The following is a 21,072-nucleotide window of genomic DNA, read 5'->3' as shown; positions in this document are numbered from 1 at the left end:
ACCACCAGCAAAGGTAACCACCATGAAAAACTTCTACATAGCTGACTTTGGGCTCCTAAAAACAGAGGTGGCTAACTTCATGGCACCCATGCAAATGGAAAATAGGTGCATGACCGCCGAATCATACATCAATGCACTGTATGAACACGTACATAAATGCATGGAACTAGCCATACCCAACAGAACCAAGATGCTCTCCTCCAAAAAACGGAAGCCAATCTGATGGTCCTCTGCCATTAACAAACTCTACAACAGAAGGAAGAAACTGTTGTAGAAAACGGTGAAGTCCCAAGACTGGAAAACTCCCTTATTAGCCTCAACAAAAAGTTGAGATCCCTCATCAAAACCTCTAAAGCTAGCTATGAAGGCAGAATTGTGGCAGACACTAAAAGCAACCACAAAGCCTTCTACAGTTATATCAAGAATCTCCACGACAATACCCAGATTTGCTCTGAGTTAATGCACAATGGTACCTGCTATACTGAGCCAGTAGGTACTGCCAACATACTGGCCGACAGATTCAGTGCCAACTTTATCCATCTCTCCTCCCTAAAGGACCAATCACAATACCAAAAGAATGTCAGGCACCTAACATTACTGCAGCACAGGTTAAAGCTGCATTGTCCAAGGCCAAGAATACAGCTTCTGTGGGACCCGACAATATCCCTGGCTGTGTTCTACATGAACTACAAAGTGAAGTGGCACCACACCTGTGTGCCCTGTTCAGTCACAGCCTCACCTCAGGCTTTGTCCCTATAGAATGGCGCACTGCTACAGTCATCCCTCTCTGTAAAGGGGGAGCGACTACAGACCCTGGGAATTATCGCCCCATTAGCCTGGTGAATCTGATATGTAAGGCTATGGAGCGCATCATCTGGACCTAATTAACAAAGATATAGGGAATCTCCAAACTCTGTATCCCATGCAATTTGCTTTTGTGAAGAGTAGATCATGCCTGCTCAACCTGGTTGACTTCTTTGAATCAGTCACCAGAGCTGTGGATGAGGGCACCGTGTCTGTGCTACAATATTCTAACAAATAGATCAGCTGAGAGAACATGGCATGGCACCTTGCAGTAAGCCAGTGACACAATAAACTGTTTTGCCCTCCGGTCACTTCAGCAGTCTAACCGTGTATGCACAAGCGCTTCCCTGGTACACAAATGAATTATTTCCCCTACCAACATCTTCATTAGTACTAAAGACACATGCACAGACAACGAGCCATTAAAGAAACATGTAAAGACATATGCAAATTGTTTTTTTGTTTTTTTTAATTAAATGTTGTGCTAGCCCCCATATGACCCCCCCCCCCCCCAAGCTAGTGGGCCCCAGATAACTCCCTAAGTTGCCTAGTGCTGTATTTGGTTCCGCAAGGGAGTCCCTGTGCAGCATTCAAAAGCACTGCAACACAATAAAGCCATGTTGCAGCTACCTCCTCTACAAAGGAATAGTTTACCAAGCCAGTTTCCACCTTCTTACAAGTATTTCTGATAATTTTACCATTAGTAAATACATACTAAATTGCAATAAATAAATATCAGAAACATGCATCCTTTATCCATTCCAGTTCAAATCCAGAAAGGCAGTTCAAATAAGCAAATGTGGCAGAACATGTCACACACAAACACTTCCATAAGTATCATTTGCCAGCTTGTGAATATGCATCAAAAACACCCCACATTCATATAAAAATAAATTTTTCTCCAACCTCCATCACAGGTAAATGTACTCAAAAGTGTCCTTCATTGTGGAGATACAGTATACAGCCCAATCCATGTTCTGTGTTTCACATTGTAATGCCACTAAGACAGGCCTGCTTCCCAGACATAAAGATATTTTAGACCTCCTATAATGGAAACTTGGCTTAAAGTCAATGCAGAAGATGACAAAATATTGTCCATAGGATACAACATAACATGAACTGATTGCATAACTAAATAAGCCAGTGAAATAATCATATTACAAACCAATCAGTGGTACCATGGCAAAATAATGAACAATTCCTAAAAATTTTAAAACGTTTGAAATATTGATATCTAGCATAAAATTAAATAAAGCAAACCTCTACTTATTGTTATCCCCAAGTAATGCTGATGACAACACAAATCCTAGAAGACACAATATATTGGCTTACATCTCTATTAGGAACATTATTAATCATGTCATTATGAATATAGCATTTCCCTTAATAAAATATAACAAAAAGTACACAAAGCATAATAGTTAATCTTTTCAGATTCTCAGTCTAAACTAATGTATGAATCCACAAAGAACTACACTACACTGGCTATTGACTACCATGTCAGCATATGTAGATAAAGCAGCTATGCTGCCTGACAGTAACACATTTCTATGGTTAGTATAAGTATAAACATTAGGGCAATAGGAGAGAATTAAATAATTAAATACCTGCATAAAGGTGTATCTTTCACATTGATACTAAGTAAGGCCTTCATCTTTACTTCATTACATTCATAAGTAACCTGCTTCAGCACCTTCCATCTGTCAGTCAAAATACTATAAAATACAGGTAAATAACATGATCCAAATTGAAAAACATGAATCAGCAATATATTGATAACACAGAGCAAACTTTTGTAGTACTTAACATTTCACTTAAAACCTTAAACAAATTAACTATCTAAACTACAAAGTATACATTCCATGTAATCATACCTCTCACCTTCTTAACGCATGAACATTTGAAGTTGCTAGAATAACTGGATTTGTGTTAGCAAGCACTCTGTGAAGGACATGAAATCTGAAACTCGAATGCAAGTCATTATTTAGTGACTTCAGCCTCAGTGACTTGCCAGAAAACCACAAACTTTATGAGGAACAGACCAAAAATACAAGTCAAAAGTCTGGACATTATGCAGAAATGCGGACATTTGAGAGGTATGCATATAAATAATTTAAAAAAAAAAAGTAATCTCCGTGGTATCCCCGAAGTCTCAAAACAACCCACTAAACAAGTATAGTGGGTCCAAAAACAAAACAGTGTAAGAAACTTCTCTGTGTGTAAGATTTTCAGTCCATATATCTCTAGTTAATCACTGTATATTAATCAGATCAGACAGTAGTAGTAGAAGTAGCGAACTTAAACTCGTCTTAAGTAAAAAAATAAATAAATAAATAAATAATAAAAAATATATAATTGTGCAGAATTACTAAGTGTTCGAAAGTAATCCAAGCAAGGCAGGCAGTCTCCTGATAAAAAGTATATATATAAATATATATATATATATATATATATATATATATATATATTTAGAAAGCTTGTGAGGAAACTATTACTCTATTTTTGTTTTACTTGGATCACTTGTCTGTGTATTTAATAAAGGATTTTCAATTGGAAACAGATTGCCTGCTTTGCTTGGATTGCTTTCAAATACTTAGTAATTCTGTACAATTATATATATATATATATATATATATATATATATATTTTTTTTTTTTTACTTAAGACGAGTTTAAGTTTGCTACTTCTACTACTTTTGTCTGATCTGATTAATATACAGTGATTAACTAGATATATATGGACTGAAAATCTTCCACACAGAGAAGTTTCTTACTCTGTTTTGTTTCATATAAATAATTTAAAGTTAAATTTCACTACCAGAGACCACAAAAAAACAAAAATAAAAAACAGTAGATTGGAGGGCACTGACAAAGAGCTGCTGTTTTGCAAGTATCACATTGAAATACCAAGGCATCCCTCTCAAAATAACAGATTCTCTTTCTAGCAGCAACCATGAGCTTAATGGTAAGTGCACATATTTTGTCTTCATCCTTTCTATGCACTGTTCTTGACTTGATGGTAAATGCACATATTTTGTCTTCATCCTTTCTATGCACTGTTCCTGACTTAATGGTAAATGCACATATTTTGTCTTCATCCTTTCTATGCACTGTTCTTGACTTAATGGTAAATGCACATATTTTGTCTTCATCCTTTCTATGCACTGTTCTTGACTTAATGGTAAATGCACATATTTTGTCTTCATCCTTTCTATGCACTGTTCCTGACTTAATGGTAAATGTACATATTTTGTCTTCATCCTTTCTATGCACTGTTCTTGACTTAATGGTAAATGCACATATTTTGTCTTCATCCTTTCTATGCACTGTTCTTGACTTAATGGTAAGTGCACATATTTTGTCTTCATCCTTTCTATGCACTGTTCTTGACTTAATGGTAAATGCACATATTTTGTCTTCATCCTTTCTATGCACTGTTCTTGACTTAATGGTAAATGCACATATTTTGTCTTCATCCTTTCTATGCACTGTTCTTGACTTAATGGTAAATGCACATATTTTGTCTTCATCCTTTCTATGCACTGTTCTTGACTTAATGGTAAGTGCACATATTTTGTCTTCATCCTTTCTATGCACTGTTCTTGACTTAATGGTAAGTGCACATATTTTGTCTTCATCCTTTTTATGCACATGGTAAGTGCACATATTTTGTCTTCATCCTTTTTTATGCACTGTTCCTGACTTACAGTGTTAGAATTTGATACTTATTTGGATAATGTACAAGACTAAAGATATTTTAAAGCTTAATGTTCAACTGTTTCTCCATGGGCTTTGGCCTCCGCCACCATTAAGCTAACTTAGCTGTAGATTTCCAGTACACATATTCTACTTTGTAACTACATTCAGGCATTAATCTATTCAAGGGTTTTGCGATGTGTGTTTACCCTCTTTTTTTGCCTTATAAGCAGTATTATGAATTGCTCTTGTGATTCACTATCCTAGATTCCTGAAACAGGACTCTGCTGTTTCTACAGTACTCAACCACATTTGGCTTTCTGATATATAAGGAGTATCTACTGGCCCCACTAGTGTGTTACTGATGCACCTGCACCTTTGCCCTCACTGCATTATTCAGGTGGAGGAGTTTGCCTAAAACAGGATACACAAAACAGTCTGAAAACCCAAGGAAAAGCAGTCAACATGAAGCGCCACAACTTTTTTTTACTTGCTGACAATAAGCAGGCAAATTATGTATCTTGGTTTACTGAGGATCTGTAAATTAAAACTAACCTAATAGGTTTGAGTTTATTTTGTAGCACCAATACTTGTGCATTTATGAACATATTACCACATGTGCTAGATGTTGGAAAAGGACTCCCAGACAGTAATCATGACCTTAACTTGACCTCCTCTCAGTATAGTAACACCTGTTGTACCACATATCACTTAGAAAAAAAACGGAACATTTTAATTTTATTTATCACTCCAAACTGTAGCATGTTCTATATGTTAGACACTAAACATACTATAATATTAATTAATGAATTTTCTTGAGTAGCTTCAATCAAATTCTTGAAATTAATATGTAAAGTTAGCAGGGAGCACTGCAATTGTGACTGTTTCTATACTTTTTACCAAGTTTAATTCCCAGCAATGTTCCCTGACCCCAGAGTGCACGCCCTTGCTTACTGTTATGCAGGGTAGCGCCCCTGTTACATTAAGGCATAGGTAGGCAAATTTTGTTTTTTTTGCTTGTAATATCTGACTCAGATGTCCCCAGAGCACTGGATATTAACCAAAGGTGAAGGTTGGTCCGACGACCGTTAGTTCAACAACAGCATCTCAACACACAGTAGTGAAGGTACTTGAAATCATGTACGAACATATACACACACATAAATATATATATATGTCAGAACTTTATACCAGTACTTGTAATTATGTCCAATAGCACAACAAATTCTTTGAAATAACTGCACTTTGCCAAATATGTCTCGTAGCACAAGAACACTTTGAAATCACTGTACTTTGTGAAACCACTCCTTATCAGTGTAAGAAATACTTCAAAATAACTGTATTTTGCAAATAAACTCTACACAGCATTAAAAGCTCAGAGAAAGAAACACTTTGAGATGAATGCACTTTGCGAATAAACTGTACACAGCACAAGAACCCTTCAAAATGGCTGCACTTTGTGAAATCACTCTGCACAGTGTAAGAAACACTTTGAAATAGTGGCACTCTGCGAATAAATGCACACAGGACACAAAACTTTTCGAAATGGCTGTACTTTGACTGCACTTTGCAATATAACTGTACTTTGCACATAGCAAACTCTTTGAAATAATTGCACCATAATAAAGCACAAACTTTGCAAACACCCTGCACACTCTGAGATACTTCGAACAGCTCTAGTTATGCTTTGAATGGCTTCAGTCAATGCAAAATAGTAGTTTGTGCCCAAAACGTAAACTTAAATAAACTTATAAACAGACTGACTACCACCCTCATACATGTTAACACTCTGGCTGTTCTCTCAAAATGGCACTGCTGCCTGCACGTGCTCACTATTTATATGCACATTACATCTGGAAATGTTTCTTAAAGGTACATGCACACACTGTGATCTACATCCAGGACAAGGACAATAACAAGATATTTTTAAGCTATGCCTGCAACCTCAAAGGCAGTAAACAACAATGTGCTGAACTAATTGTAAATGGAGCCACCTTTATTGAGCCAGAAGATATAGCAGATCTACTGGCTAACAAGTATAGCCCCAATTTTACCCCCACTCTCTCTCTCCTAGACACTACTCAGGAAATATTCTCAGCTATAACTCCCCCAACTATCACTAAAAAGCAGGTCCTTAATGTACTCTACAAGGCTAAGGATATTGCATAGATGGGATGTGATAATATCCCAGGATCTATAGGACCACTAAAAATCACTATTCAACCACAGCTTTCAGACAGTCTTTGTGTCAAATGAATAAAGGACTGCAACTGTCATCCCTCTGTACAAGGACTGGCTCTCTACACCCAGGTAACTACAGACCCACAAACTGACTAGATTCATATGCAAAGCCATGGAGATAATTTGTATGGAAACGATAAGCAATGGCATAAGAAAACTTCAGACACTGGATCCAACCCAGTATGGTTTTGTTAAGGGCAGATTATGCCTACTCAACATGATAATCATCTTCAAGAAAGCCATTAAAGCAGTGCACGAGAGCAAAACTGCATACTTCCAGCCTTGATGTGGCCAAAGCATTTGGCAGAATACCCCACCCAGGTGTTGTAGATCAAATGATGAAATTAGGTATAAATCTCTATTTTACCACTGAATTCATCTGGCAACCAACTAAATTCCTGCTTTTATGTATATATTTTGTATATGTTACTGTAATCAGACCAACTAAATTCCTGACTTATGTATATATTCTGTATATATTACTATAACCACTATGTGTAACACTGTTTCTACTTCTGTACCAATTAATGTTCAATTTTTTTTCCTGCATCTATGTTTTTGTCAGAGCTTTTCTCCCCGGGCCTCCAATAAAAATGGGCTCTTTTAGGCCCAGTGGACTTTTCCGGTAAACAAATGCAATAAATAAATACATTTCATCAAAAACAAAATATGTATCAAACAGAGGGACAGCATGAACAGCAGGAACAATCAATACCAGTTAACACCAGAAATGTTATCTGTTTGTAGAATATTTCAAGTGTTGCTTGTATATCTTGGCAGTGTGCAACAGCAATGGCTATTTTTGGTAAACTAGATACTGTTTCTGTTGCTAAAGGTACCTAAATAAGTTACAAGCAAATGTTATAGTGCAGCATAAAGTTTCTGGGAGGATCCTTTTAGACCGAAGATCGATTTATCAAAGTTTTATTTTAGGTGGTAACCTTGTTTGTTTGTTTGTGTCTTTCGGCTTTTCCTGGTTAGGGGTTGCCACAGCGGAACTCCGGTCCGCTAATGATTGGCAGTTGATTTTTACGTACCGGCTTGCCAGGCCTGAAGCACAACCTTCAACGAAGGTACGCCCATTCACGCATGTCTCCACGCAGAACGCTCTAGCTGAGAATCGAACCGGACAGCATCTTACTGTAAGGCGACAACGCTACCACAGCACCACCACCGCAGCTTTAGGTGGTAACCTTGTAAATGCACTAATCCAGTGGATACGTTTTATTTTGTGATGCAGAGTAGTATTTAATGAATAATGAAAATTTGGCACAAAACACTATAGAAATTTCCATATTCCTTATTAAATCAAACCCATTGGATATTTAACACCAGCTTGAACTAGTACCAGAACAGACAGACATGCTAGACCTTGATGTAACATCTCATCCAAAGAATGGAATGACAGGTATTTAGAACCCTCCTCATAGTACAGTGTCATTACTGGAATACAGCCTGAAGTGCATGGGGTGGGACTAGAACCCACAAATTTCTTGGCTTCTCCATTCTTTTCTATTACAGAAACAAGCAACAACTGACAACAACATGCATGAACATATTACGCAGCCTTGAAAATCCAGCATGATTAACAAACCCAGAAATATCCTATTATGATAACATAGAAGAACTGCCAGTATAACACAATCCAGTGTGCTGGTTAACTCAACTTATGGGTGAAAGTAAGTAAGAGAGAATGAAAAGAGATCAGAATACAATAGGGAACTACATGGAAACAGCTGTGCTAACACATTTAAGGCATCTTGCATCAGTCAAAACAACACAAACTGAAATATATACCACAGTCTCATCATTTCAGTCAAATACCCAAAACATGCAGTCCACTCTAAGGGAAGAAAATTGCCAACTGATGTTTCTGAAGTAATCTCAAAGACTTATCCATGCCCTAATTCTCGGAAGTGTTTACTTCATCATACCACTTAACCTCCAACATGTGGGATGCTGCCTGCAGGGCATGACAATAACTTTTAACAAAACACATCCAGCCTAGAGTCAACAATCTTTCCATTCTTGTTATTCTCATTTCAGTAAGTAACTGACTGCCCTCCACAAGCGAAGTAACATAAAAATCATGCAACACCCTAAATTTTCAATCACAGGGGATTTCTAGGCCCCAAAGTAGCCAGGTAATGCTAAGTTGCTAGCCAGCTTCCAGAGGGAAATCAGTTGGCTACAAGAATAAAAATCAGCTGTTGGATCCCTGTGGGACATATACTAGACATATATTTGTACAAGTCAGCAGCTCAAGGCCAACAACATGGGACACTGCTGGTCAGTGACAGCAGCCAACGGAAAGTTCACCAGAAAGAAGTCGTTAAATATTGCCCAACATTTGTCTAAATGTATGTTTAACTCCTTGTTAGGTTCTTCACTCCATCAATTTAAATGAGCAGTAAATGGACAAAAAAGGGCACTACAAAGAAAAATTGCCATCTAAGGATATATAATATTTAGACAGGTTTGCTCATACAGCGGGTCTTCGAACAACGTCGTTACTCAAAGGACATTTGCCTTTTTGGTCGAGAACTACCAGTGCTGAGGCAAGACTTGTAATCTTAGAGAAACTTTCTTAAAGCCACAGAGACGTTAGCTTCAGTAATATCTGTCTCTGTGACCAGAACTGGTATTAACTACTTTGGTTGCTATGAGGCCTAGCTGGGAATCGTGGAACTAAGCACCTACAAGGAGGTAAGCGGAAATATTAATTTTTGTATGTGATTTGTTTGTTATATGTAAAAAAAAAACAGCGTGACTATTCTGACTATGGCATTGGGACTCCACACTAAATAATATTATACAATATCAGTATTTTATTTTGCTGAGAAGATGGAGCCATTTTTTATGAGGTTGGATGGAGCACATGCTCTACAAGATTGAGTGTGTATGCAAAGAAATGCCCTGCTATGGGACTTCCTAGAAAAAAAAAAAAAAAAAAACAGAATCGGACACTGGTAAAAAATATCATACCTGAATTATTAACAAAAGCACTTCCTGGAACAAGCAGTAAACCAATGAAACTCCTGAGAAGAACAGCCAAACTGGTGTTCTTCTTCAATAGCGATCTGTGCAAGCCATGACCAGAATAAATAGAGGGATCCAGTAGCAGGTAAAATCTGCAAGTATCAGCAGAAAGAAACTACCTGCTGCTGGAACCTCTATTTATTTGGTGAAAACAAGAGAAACGTAGGTCGAGGGTGGAGGTGTTATGCAGGTGATGGCTTAGATTGCATGAATCCGATTGGCTGCCACCACTTGCTTTATCAAACACTTAGAAAGCTGATTTCTCAAACAAGTATAATGTGAGCAGCATGTAAATACACACTGAATCGTAAGTATAGAATGTAAGTAGTTCAGTTATGATTTCAGCGTGTTTTAAAGTGAGCACAGCAAAAAATCAACATTAAAGTTTCTCAAGCTTGTGGAAGGCAGTCAGGGGTAAGAGCCTGAAATTCCTCTCCTCTCATAGCGCACTTGGATGTAAGCACAGAGGTGCCATGGGGTAATGAATTAAATAAGGAGAGTTAATAGTAAGAGCCTGCAACTCTGATACTCTTTTAGCTGAAGTAATGGTCACTAACAGAGAAGTTTTCCAGGATAAAACTTTAAGATCGCAGGATGCAGCATGACTGAGGGGGTGGTCTTAGTTAAAGATTGCAACACCAAAGAAAGATCCCACGGGGGAGAAGGGTCTTTGACCGGGGGGGGGGGGTGGCATAATAAAAACACACCTTTCAAGAAGGCTTTACAGAGCTGAGAAGAAAAGGTAGGATCGTTGTTAATATGAAAATTGGAAATTGTTGCCAATTGAACTTTAATAGTAGAGAAACTCACACCCTCCTTAAAAAGATAGGCCAAGAAAAGGAGAATCTCAGAAATGGAAGATGAAAAGGAATTGAGATTCCTGTCTTTCTCCCACAAGCTTGAGAATCTCCTTCTCTTACTCCTGTAAACTTTCTTTGTGGAAGAGTTCTGGGAAATGAGGATAATGTCCTTCACTGGTGAAGCTAGCCTGGACGTATCCAAAATCAATGGAAGTGGACAAACCACTCTGTCAGACAGGGGGTCTGCAGATTTGGAAGCGGTAGATGCAATGGATGGGAGATTAGATCCGGAATCAGATCGAGTACCCAAGGTGGGTGCTTCAGATGAGATCATAAGAGGCTGCTGAGGCCAGAAGGGGGTAATGAGGATCAGTTGTGTCCTGAGGCATCTGGTTTTCTGGAGAACTCTGGGAATTAAGGTTAATGGAGTAAATGTGTAAAGGAGACCTGGAGGCCAAGCGTGAGTCAGTGCATCCCTGGTGAACTCCACCTCTGGGGGGATCAGGGCAAAGTAATTGCTGCATTTGCAATTAAAGGGGGATGCAAACAGATTGCAGCACGGTTGGCCCCACTGATGGAAAATCTGCTTCACCACTACAGGATTCAGGGACCACTTGTGAGGGGTCAGTATAGCCTTGCTCAGCTTGTCCGCCAGCACGTTGGATGCTCTGGGAATGTGCGTTGCAATGAGAATGCGCCTCGAGGACATCACCCATTCCCAAACCCTCATGGACTCGTGACAGAACAGATAAGAATATGTGCCCCCTTGCTTGTTTATGTACCACACAACAGCCATGTTGTCCGTGTGAACTGCTGTTGTGCCCAGTGGAAGGCAATCCTGAAAAGCTTGCAATGATAGGAGGACTGCTGTCATTTCCAAAATGTTTATGTGCAGTTTGGTCTCCGAATGGGACCATGTCCCTTAGACAGTCTTTCCCTGAAAATGCCCCCCCCCCCCCCCCCCCTGGGAGGGAAGTGTCCGTGGGAACTGGGAGGGGAGACCTGCCTGCTAAGAGATCTGGAGAATGCATCCACCACAAGAGGTGTTTCCAACAAATTGTAGTGAGATGAATGGAGACTGACTGGGTGAGACAGAGCAGACCACTGGACTGCTAGAATCAACTGCAGTACTCTCATGTAGTTCATGTAGTACCTTGCAAGTGGGACTATATAAATGGCCGCTGCCATGGAACCTAGAGCCCTGAGAATGTGTGACACTGGAGGACGAGTTTGCTCCAGGAGAACCTGAACATGAGAGCGAATAAGGAGCATGCGTCAGGGAGGAAGAGCTGCAATCTCCAAGCTGGTATCCAACTGAGTGCCTATGAATTCCAATTGTTGAGACAGGATCAAGGAAGATTTGGCCAGATTCACTGTTATCCCCCAACTGATCGAAAAGACAAAGCAGGAAGCATATGTTCTCCTGCAGCTGATGCTTTGAAGGGGCTGTGAGGAGCCAATCATCTAGATAGGGAAACACCTGGAGTCCTTGCAGCCTGAGATGAGCTGCCACCACTGCCAAATGGTGAACACCCTGGGGGCTGTGGTGAGTCCAAAGGACAAGGCTCTGAACTGAAAATGATCAGCTTCCAAGCGAAAGCGGAGAAATCTCCTGAACCATCAGCCTATCTTGATATGGTAGTACGCATCCTGAAGATCCATCGAGCACATCCAGTCATTGTTGTGCAAAAGGGACACAATGGACAGCACAGTGACCATCCGAAACTTTGTCTTCCTGATAAATAGGATTAGAAAGCTGAGGTCCAAAATGGGATGCAGGTCCCCCATTTTCTTGGGTACTAAAAAAAAGCGGGAGTAAGTTCTGGATCCTCTCTGTCCTGTGGGGACCTTTTGGATGGCTTTTTTTGAAGGAGGTTGGAGACCTCCAGTCTGGCTAACTCTCTCTGACTGGGTGGCGCATCTGGGAGAGTTCTGTTTTTGGTGGGGTTTTCTGAAAAGGGAAGGCAATAGCCCCTGGATATAGTTGATAGCACTCATTGATTGTTTGTGATATTTATGCAGGCTAAAGGGTGCAAAGCCAAGTGACCCCAGACTGCCTCCAGGGTGGGACAGTTGGACAATGCCTCAGGGACATTGAAAAGGTTTCTCAGAAAAGAACTCCCTGGAACCTTGATTTTGCAGGCCTCCTCTGCCTCTAGGACATCTGCCATTGAAACCTCTCCCCTGTTCCCTGGAAGAGGAATTGTCATGAACTTCCTGAAAGGGAAACTGCGCCTTGCAGCACCACATCTTCCTATTCCCCCTTTGGGTCTTAGAAAAGGACTTTTGAGGGGTAGAAAATTTGATCCCGACAGCATCTTTCCCTTCCTGTTCACTGCGGGTTAAAGTCTCCTTAACGCTGGATCCAAAGAGGGTGGAACCATCAACCACATTAGTGAAAGTTGTTTTGAAGGCCTATGCAAACCCACATAAACACAGCCAGGCCTGTACCAGAGCAAGATGAGTGGGACTGCTCAAATTCTGAGGCTGGGAAGGGAGACAACGAGCGAGGGAGGCTGCAGAGAGCGATCTTTCCGCTGCCCGGAATGGGCAGGGACTGGAATAGGCCCCGTCCCCCTCTCCTTCTAGTAATACCACAACAGAAGAGGAGGCTGACCCCACCAAGACCCCCCACCCTCCGGAAGGTGCTGGCCTGGAGGTGTCAAGCACCGAAGCACCAAAGGGCAGAGAACAGTCTGACAACCCCGGACTAGCTGGGGAAGCCAACAGCCCCAACTCAATTTGAGCCTTTAAGAAGGACCGCATCATCTTGTCCTTGTCTACAGGGAGAATACTCCTGGAAGACTGGGAGGAGATGGATGACCTCACTGGAGTACCATGCCGAGACCCTGCGGATCTCCTTTTGTGATCTCAAGAACTGGCCCTACGCAGGGAGCTAAACAACTATTCTACACCAGAGGGCTCCATATTAAATTCCTCCATGGTAATGGGATCTTCCAAGGTTCTCGGATCCAGCCGGCTCGGGCCCGAGTAAAGTAAAGGATCCAAGGGGACAGGTCTCGAAACACTCTGATCCAAGGAGGTCAGATCCATAGCCTGTGTATCTTTATTTGGATCCGAAGGCCTCGAGATATGAGTCTTGGATCCGGTTGTTGAGGGCAAGACCTTTGGATCTGAAAACCTGGAGCTGGAGGCCTTGGATCCAGGGGTGGACTCACTGGAAGTTCTTGGATCTGAGCCTTGGATCTGACCCCCAGTGACTGGAGTCAGATCCGGGGATCTGGGATCTGACAGCCTAGGTCATTTAGAAGGAATCCGCTAATGATTGGTAGTTGATTTTTATGTGCTGAGTTACCAGCCCTGACGCACAAACTTCAACAAAGGTACGCCCATTCACGCATGTCTCCACGCAGAAGACGCTCTAGCTGAGAATCGAACCAGACAGCATATTACTGTGAGGCAACAACGCTACCGCAGCACCACCACCACAGATACACACACACACACAAACACACATACATATATGTGTGTGTGTGTGTGTGTGTGTGTGTGTATATATATATATATATATATATATATATATATTAGAATATATATATATATATATATATATATATATATATATATATATATATATATATATATATATATATATATATATATATATATATATATATATATATATATATATATATATATATGTAGTAGAAGACCGAAGACGCATTCTTGGTCGAACTGAAAAAGCTGAAAATGCAAAATATCGAAGTGGCTGTTAAGCGAATTCTTTCTCTGGGAAAGAATTCACTTGGCCGCTTCGGTACTTTGCCGTTTTCGGCAGTGTAGTGCGTTCTCTGAGTTGGTATATTTAAGGAGAGGGGTGTGGGGGGCACAATTGTTTGTAATTGATTTTTCCCTTGGAAAAAAAAATCGCTGTTCTGACACTTCGACATTGTAAGCTTTCACTTACATAGGGTCGATTAAACACGGTTCGCTTTTTTAAGCATTTGGTGATTTAATATAAACCCATATATATATATATATATATATATATATATATATATATATATATATATATATATATACACGCACACACACATACATACATATACACACACACACACACACACACACACACACACACACACACACACACACACATGCGTGCACACACATACATACATACCTCTCATGTCACCAGATTTTCACCTCATATTTTTGGTCTGTTCATAAAATTTGTGGAAGGCTGAAGTCACTAAATAATAACACATATTTCAGATGTTCTTCACATTGATTACTGCTGTAGTAGCCTTAGCTATATGGGTTATATCCTGCCATTGATATTATAGCTGGACATTTTCCAAAGCTTCAGGTCACCTTCCACAGGCTTCAGTTTAGCAAAAGCTATTGTGCATTTTCAGTGAGAGTGAAGTGTTTATGGTCATTGGCTGATTGGAGTTACCTGGACTACTGCTTGGAGTAAGCACCTCATTGGTTCTTTCAAGCTTTTTTTAAAGTTGCTTCAGGTTTCAACTTTCTGCTGCTTAAAAAGTTACCTTGTGAGTGTTTCTGCCATTTCACACAGAGCTAATTAGAGGAAGGGTACTGAGCAAAACTCTGATCTGTGATATACAAGTATCCTGTTTTTTGCTTATTTTTACTAGTTATTTATAGCACTTTTATTGTCTGCCGTATACTTTTTACTGTATTTTTGATCTGGGACACTCCTCCCAGTCTAGTGTCACTAGATCATTCTACCTAATACAAAGAGAACATTTGAGGAGGCCAATCCACTTAGTTTCTTAACCTTGAATTATCTTCTGCTCCTCCTTTCTCCCTTTCCACTTTGCTAACAAAAAAAAAATAATAATAATTCTAAGCTTGTTTCCTGCCTTACCTGTAACTTGTCTAGTCCAGATACTAAGCTTGTAAGCTTCTGAGCCCCCAAAGCCTTTCTGTGTTGGAGGGAAGCCTTCTAGCTTATCAGTGGGAGTGGGAGTGGTAAGCACTAGGTAGCCTATTTAGCACAAGAGGAGTGGTTTCTGGCCCAGAAATTGTAGTTTATTAGCCGTTTGGGCAGTTTTTCCATCTCTTTCAACTTTCTGGTTTAAAAGCCCACATTTGGACTTATTTCTCACCTTCCCTGTAACTAGTCTAGTCCAGATACAGATTTGCTGTATCCAGGACTCTTTGTAAGCTTCTGAGTGGTGCCAAAGTCTGCTCTTCAATTTTTTCCTTAGATCTACTAGTTCTCTCCTCTCCTGCACTTTTACTAGCTTATTAGTCTAGCACTTTACGAGACTTCTTGTAGCAATTATTATAGCACACAAAAGTGCTACCAGCACTAAACGTTCTATGAGCCGGTGACACAGCCGGTGATTCTCTCTTTGCAAACTCTGTAAGTAGATCCTGGAACTCTCTTCCAGCTGATATTACCTTACTTTCCACCTTAGGTCAATTTAAAACTAGACTCAAACAACATTTGTCACTTAACTGGCTATGTCAATGTATCAAGCCTGGCTAACTCTCTCTAGAATGTGTAAAAATCTGTTAACCAGTTTACTGTGTAATTTAATTTAATCCTGACTTGTGCTCAGGATTAACTGTAACCTGTGGAACTTGTTTAACTTGCTTACTTATGTAATCTCTGTAAATAGTCTGTTTGTAATATGTAATGCTGGTATTATGTAATGCTGTATCTGTTTACCCTTGGAGCTTTTCTCCCCGGGCCTCCGCTGAAAATGGACATGCATCCAGTCGGACTACCCAGTCAACAAATGTAAAATAAATAAATAAAATAAATAAATGAGAAAACATCTCCAGTACTTAATTATTAATGCCCACCCTCCAGTCATGTCTAAAGGTCAGTTCCCTGTGCATTCTCCAGTTAACCTGTTGAACTTTGGTATCCTGAGGCAATGTAGCAACTCTCTCATGTACACTGACAACCCTATCCTCTTACCTCCCAACACTCAGACTTGCGAGAGATGCACTTATATATGCAAACTGGAAGACATGGACTCTTCAGCCAAGACTGAATAGCTTGTCAAGAGGAGAAGGTCAACATCTGCACCACACCACATGGAACACATAGCCCATCAGAGACACACGCCAGCACTGCCGTCACATAAAAACATAAACCATGCACCCACCTTTGCAGAGGCTCTCAATAAAAATCCACCCAAACAGCACAGACCTCCAAGGCAGAAACGCACTCAGCCACCACAACACAACACTAATCATGAGAGACATAACTCTCCTCAACAGCGTGCCACTCAACCAAAGCCCCTAAGACAAAACAGCATGCCCAACACACTAGTCATATGTGACTCGATAGAGAGGCACACTGATGTCCCACTCACTAGGTTAAATAAGGAGAAAGTAACAGTCATCTGACTGTCAGGCGCCAAGATCTGCCACATAATGGACGCCCTCAGATCCCTGAACAACAGGTACAAATATGACTCTGTCATTGTACATGTGGGTGTAAATAACCTGAGACATGCCTCCCTGGACTACATGAAAAGAGATATGGAGAAGCTCTCAGATTATGTAGCCCAGGCGGGCATGACCCTAGCCCTGAGCACCATCGTAACATCACCCAGAATGATACCACAGTGCAAGCAGAAAATTATTGATTTCAACAATTTGCTACATTTCTGGTGTCATTCTAAGGGGATCCAGTATCTGTTTGCTTGGGATGACATGATTGACAGACCTTGATGTTTTGCCAGAGATGGCCTGCATCTGTCACCCCTGGGCTTCCGGATACTGGCCAAGGCTCTTCCACCCCAATAGTGCCTTTTTAGGTTGTGTTCCAAAGACCAAATTACCACCGTAACAGCTACAAACAAATGCAATCTGAGGGTCATGCTGCTCAGTGATAGAAGTCTAAATCTCAAAATGCACTCGCTCAAAGCACTCCTTAAAATGGTGAACATTGACATTTGTGCCATAACAGAGACCTGGTTCAAGGCAGCGGAAAGCACCCCTGCACTACCAGGCTGTAACGCATTCCACACCTTTCGGCCCCAGAGCTTGGACCGAAGCTCCAAAGGTGGTGGTGTTTCCATATTCATAAAGGATGCACACACCTTCAGACTGGTAGCCCAACATAACACATCAGAGATACTTCAGGTGCAGGTAACACTGGGTAAGACAGTGATTCAGGTCGTAGCCTGCTATAGGTCCCCAACCATGTCCCAAGACTCACACTTCATGTTCCTAAGCACCCTGGAGAATATTAGGGTCCAACCTAACACTCTTATACTGGGCGACTTTAACTACCCCTCCATTAACTGGAAAACTACTCATGTACCAATACACTTGCCCAGCATTTCCCGGAATTCATTAATTCCAATGCCCTGGACCAGCTCATTCTGATCCTCACTAGAGGTAGCAATATCCTTGACTTGGTTATTATTAACATGGGCGACCATTGCTCTACACCAGTAGTCAACTCTTCCTTGGTTAGATCTGACCACAAACTAATCACCTTGGAAATCCACATCCCTCACATCCCCCCCACCCCCCACAAAGGTAACCACCATGAAAAACTTGGGCTCCTAAAAACAGAGGTTGCTAATTTCACGGCACCCATGCAAATGGAGATCAGTTGCATGACTACCGAATCATACACCAGTGCACTGTAAAAACACGTACACGAATGCATGGATTTCGCCACACTCAACAGAACCAAGACACTCTCCTCCAAAAAACGAAAGCAAATCTGGTGGTCCCCTGCCATAAACAAACTCTACAACAGAAGGAGGAAACTGATGCGGAATAAGGTGAAGTCCCAAGACTGGAAAAACTCCCTTATCAGCCTCAACAAAAAGTTGAGATCCCTCATCAAATCTTCTAAAGCTAGCTATGAAAACAGAATTGCAACAGATAGTGAAGAAATCCACAAGGCCTTCTATAGTTATGTAAAGAATCTCCACGGCAATACCCAGATATGCTTTGAGCTACTGCACAATGGTACCTTCTATACCGAGCCAACAGATATTGCCAATATACTGGCCGACAGATTCAGTGCCAATTTACCCCTCTCCCCCCAGGGACCAGTCAAAATACCAGTAGATTGCCAGGTATCCAGTATTAGTGCTGCACAGGTTAAAACAGCACTGTCCAAGGCCAAGAATACAGCTTCTATGGGACCTGACAATATCTTGGCTGTGTTCTACATGAACTACAGGGTGAACTGGCACCTCACCTGTGTGCCCTGTTCAATTACAGTCTCACCTCAGGCTTTGTCCCTACCAAATGATGCACTTCTACAGTCATCCCTCTCCACAAAGGAGGAGTGACTACAGACCCTGGGAACTATCGCCCCATTAGCCTGATGAATCTGATATGCAAAGCTGTGGAATGCATCATCATGGACCTAATAAACAAGGATATAGGGAATCTCCAAACTCTAGATCACATGCAGTTTGGTTTTGTGAAGGGTAGATCATGCCAGCTCAGCTTGGTCGACTTCTCTGAGTCAGTCACCAGAGCTGTGGATGAAGGCAAGGTGGTTAATACAGCGTACCTTGATCTGGCCAAGGCCTTTGATACCATTCCCCACTCAAGCATCAACCCCTGTATCACTAGGTGGGTTGCAAACTGTCTCACAAGTAGAACCCACCGTGTGAAAGTAGCTGAATCCAAGTCAGGCTGTAGACCAATCACGAGTGGAGTCCCACAGCGTTCGTTCCAGGGTCATCTCCTGCTTGGTATCTACTTCTCTGAAGTCCAGGCCAACACATAGGGACTCTGTTTGACAAAGTTCACAGACGATTGCAAGTTGGGAGCTATTATTACCTCCCCGACTGATGTTGACATCCTACAGAAAGGCCTCACTGAGATCAATGAGTGGTATCAGAACCATGGCCTTAAGCTCAATGCCAGAAAATGTGTCATCATCCTCTTTGGGAAAAACCCAGTTCCCATGAATTACCACATCAGTGGTAGTCCACTGAACACAGAAGGCGTTATAAGAGATCTGAGAACACAGGTTGACAGCAACCTCTCTTTTTACCACCACATTCCCACTGTGGTCAGAAAGTCCTTCTATGTGGCACATCTCATTACTAAGGGTTTTGCATCCAGGAAGAAAGAGGTCATTGTCTCCCTCTGCTCTTCCCTCATTAGGCCAGTCATTGAGTACAACGCCCCATTTGGCATATACCTCACTAAACACCTGCGAGAGGCCACAAAAGTACCTCAAAAGAGGATCCTAGGCCTTAAACATTTGTCCTATATGGACAGACTAAAAAAACTCCAACTATTTTCTGTCTCATATTGCCTACTTAGAGGCGATCTCTGCTTGACTTACAAAGCCATGTCTGACCCAGCTCTGTTAGAAATGCTATATTTAAAGAAATCCAATCCCTCCGCACACATGCTCCAGAGACCTCAACCTCATTACCACAATCAGCAGAACATGCTGGATGGACAAGTTCATAACCCAGAGACTGCCCATGCTATGGAATAGACTTCCCATACATGTCAAGCAGAGCACCTCAGTTGCCCTCTTCAAGAGAAATCTTGATGAGTGGATGGGAAATAGAAAATTCACCCTAGAGATCACTCTAGTGGCTTTACTCGACAGAGATACTGGGAACAAAGGTCGGGTGGCATGATGCCAGGATAATCCTATGGGCTAGGCTTGTAAAGGCCCCAGGGCCATTATCCTAGTACACATCTATGAACCTATGAAAACTGTCAAGCAGCTCGACCAGAGTTGAATAAAAGCCAAGTTAGGGAGGGAAACCTTCATAGCTTTACTGCAGCCAATGAGTATGCGCCTCTGAGGTTTTTGAGGATTTATGGTGGGCAGATAATTTCTCTTTGGGGGAAAACTTACATTTTCTTATTTTTTATTGACATTTTACTACTTTCCTTTTCAAGTAAATTATTTTAAAGCTAGAAATGTCATGTTTTAACAAATTCTCTTGAGACTGTAATGTACTTTTAAATGGAGCATTTGTTGTTTCTGTCATTTTAAAAGGAGTGTTATCTAACTGATAAGCTATTTTCTGTGGAGAAATTATGTTTATTTTATGGCTGTGGGCTGCCATAGTGTTTCAATTTGCTTTTTAGTGTGCTTTGTCTATCAAAAAAGGTAATTTTTGTGTACTGGTAGTTTTACTGACATTGTTGTTTTTTTTTGCATCAGGACAGAGGCACCATTTTTGGGTTGACCATGGAATAGTTTCTCACTCACATGGTTGGTCCTTTTTCCAGCCACAAAAAGATACCACCAGCCTCAGCCATAGGTGCGTGACTCTGCTATGGCCATTTGCTGTACCTTAGACCTTTAATCTTTTACCTCGGATCCCCCTGGTGTAACACCTACAGCCACTATGGACAAGGGGTTATCCATGTCCTCTGCGGCTGTTGAAGTGCCCACAGTGGGCAAGGGAGAACCATTCTTGTCAGTCCTAGGAGAGGGAACAGTGAAGGTTTCCTTGTTGTGTCAGAATGCTGTGCCCATCCCTGGGGAAGAGGTAGCTGCCATTAGTAACACATTTGGCCCCATTTTTTCT

At 41.1% G+C, this 21,072-nt stretch overlaps 1 protein-coding gene across 1 annotated transcript in view; it reads left to right on the top strand.

Moving 5' to 3' along the window:
• The window catches only part of SLC25A14 (solute carrier family 25 member 14), a 1,283,912-nt gene that overhangs the window by 986,851 nt on the left and 275,989 nt on the right, over positions 1 to 21,072 (top strand). The window lies entirely within an intron of this gene.

This window comes from Protopterus annectens, chromosome 15.part0, assembly GCF_019279795.1.
Source record: "Protopterus annectens isolate FY-2018-M chromosome 15.part0, PAN1.0, whole genome shotgun sequence".
Lineage (NCBI taxonomy): Eukaryota > Metazoa > Chordata > Ceratodontiformes > Protopteridae > Protopterus > Protopterus annectens.
Note: the sequence above shows the minus strand (reverse complement) of the source record. Positions and strands in the feature narration are given on the sequence as shown.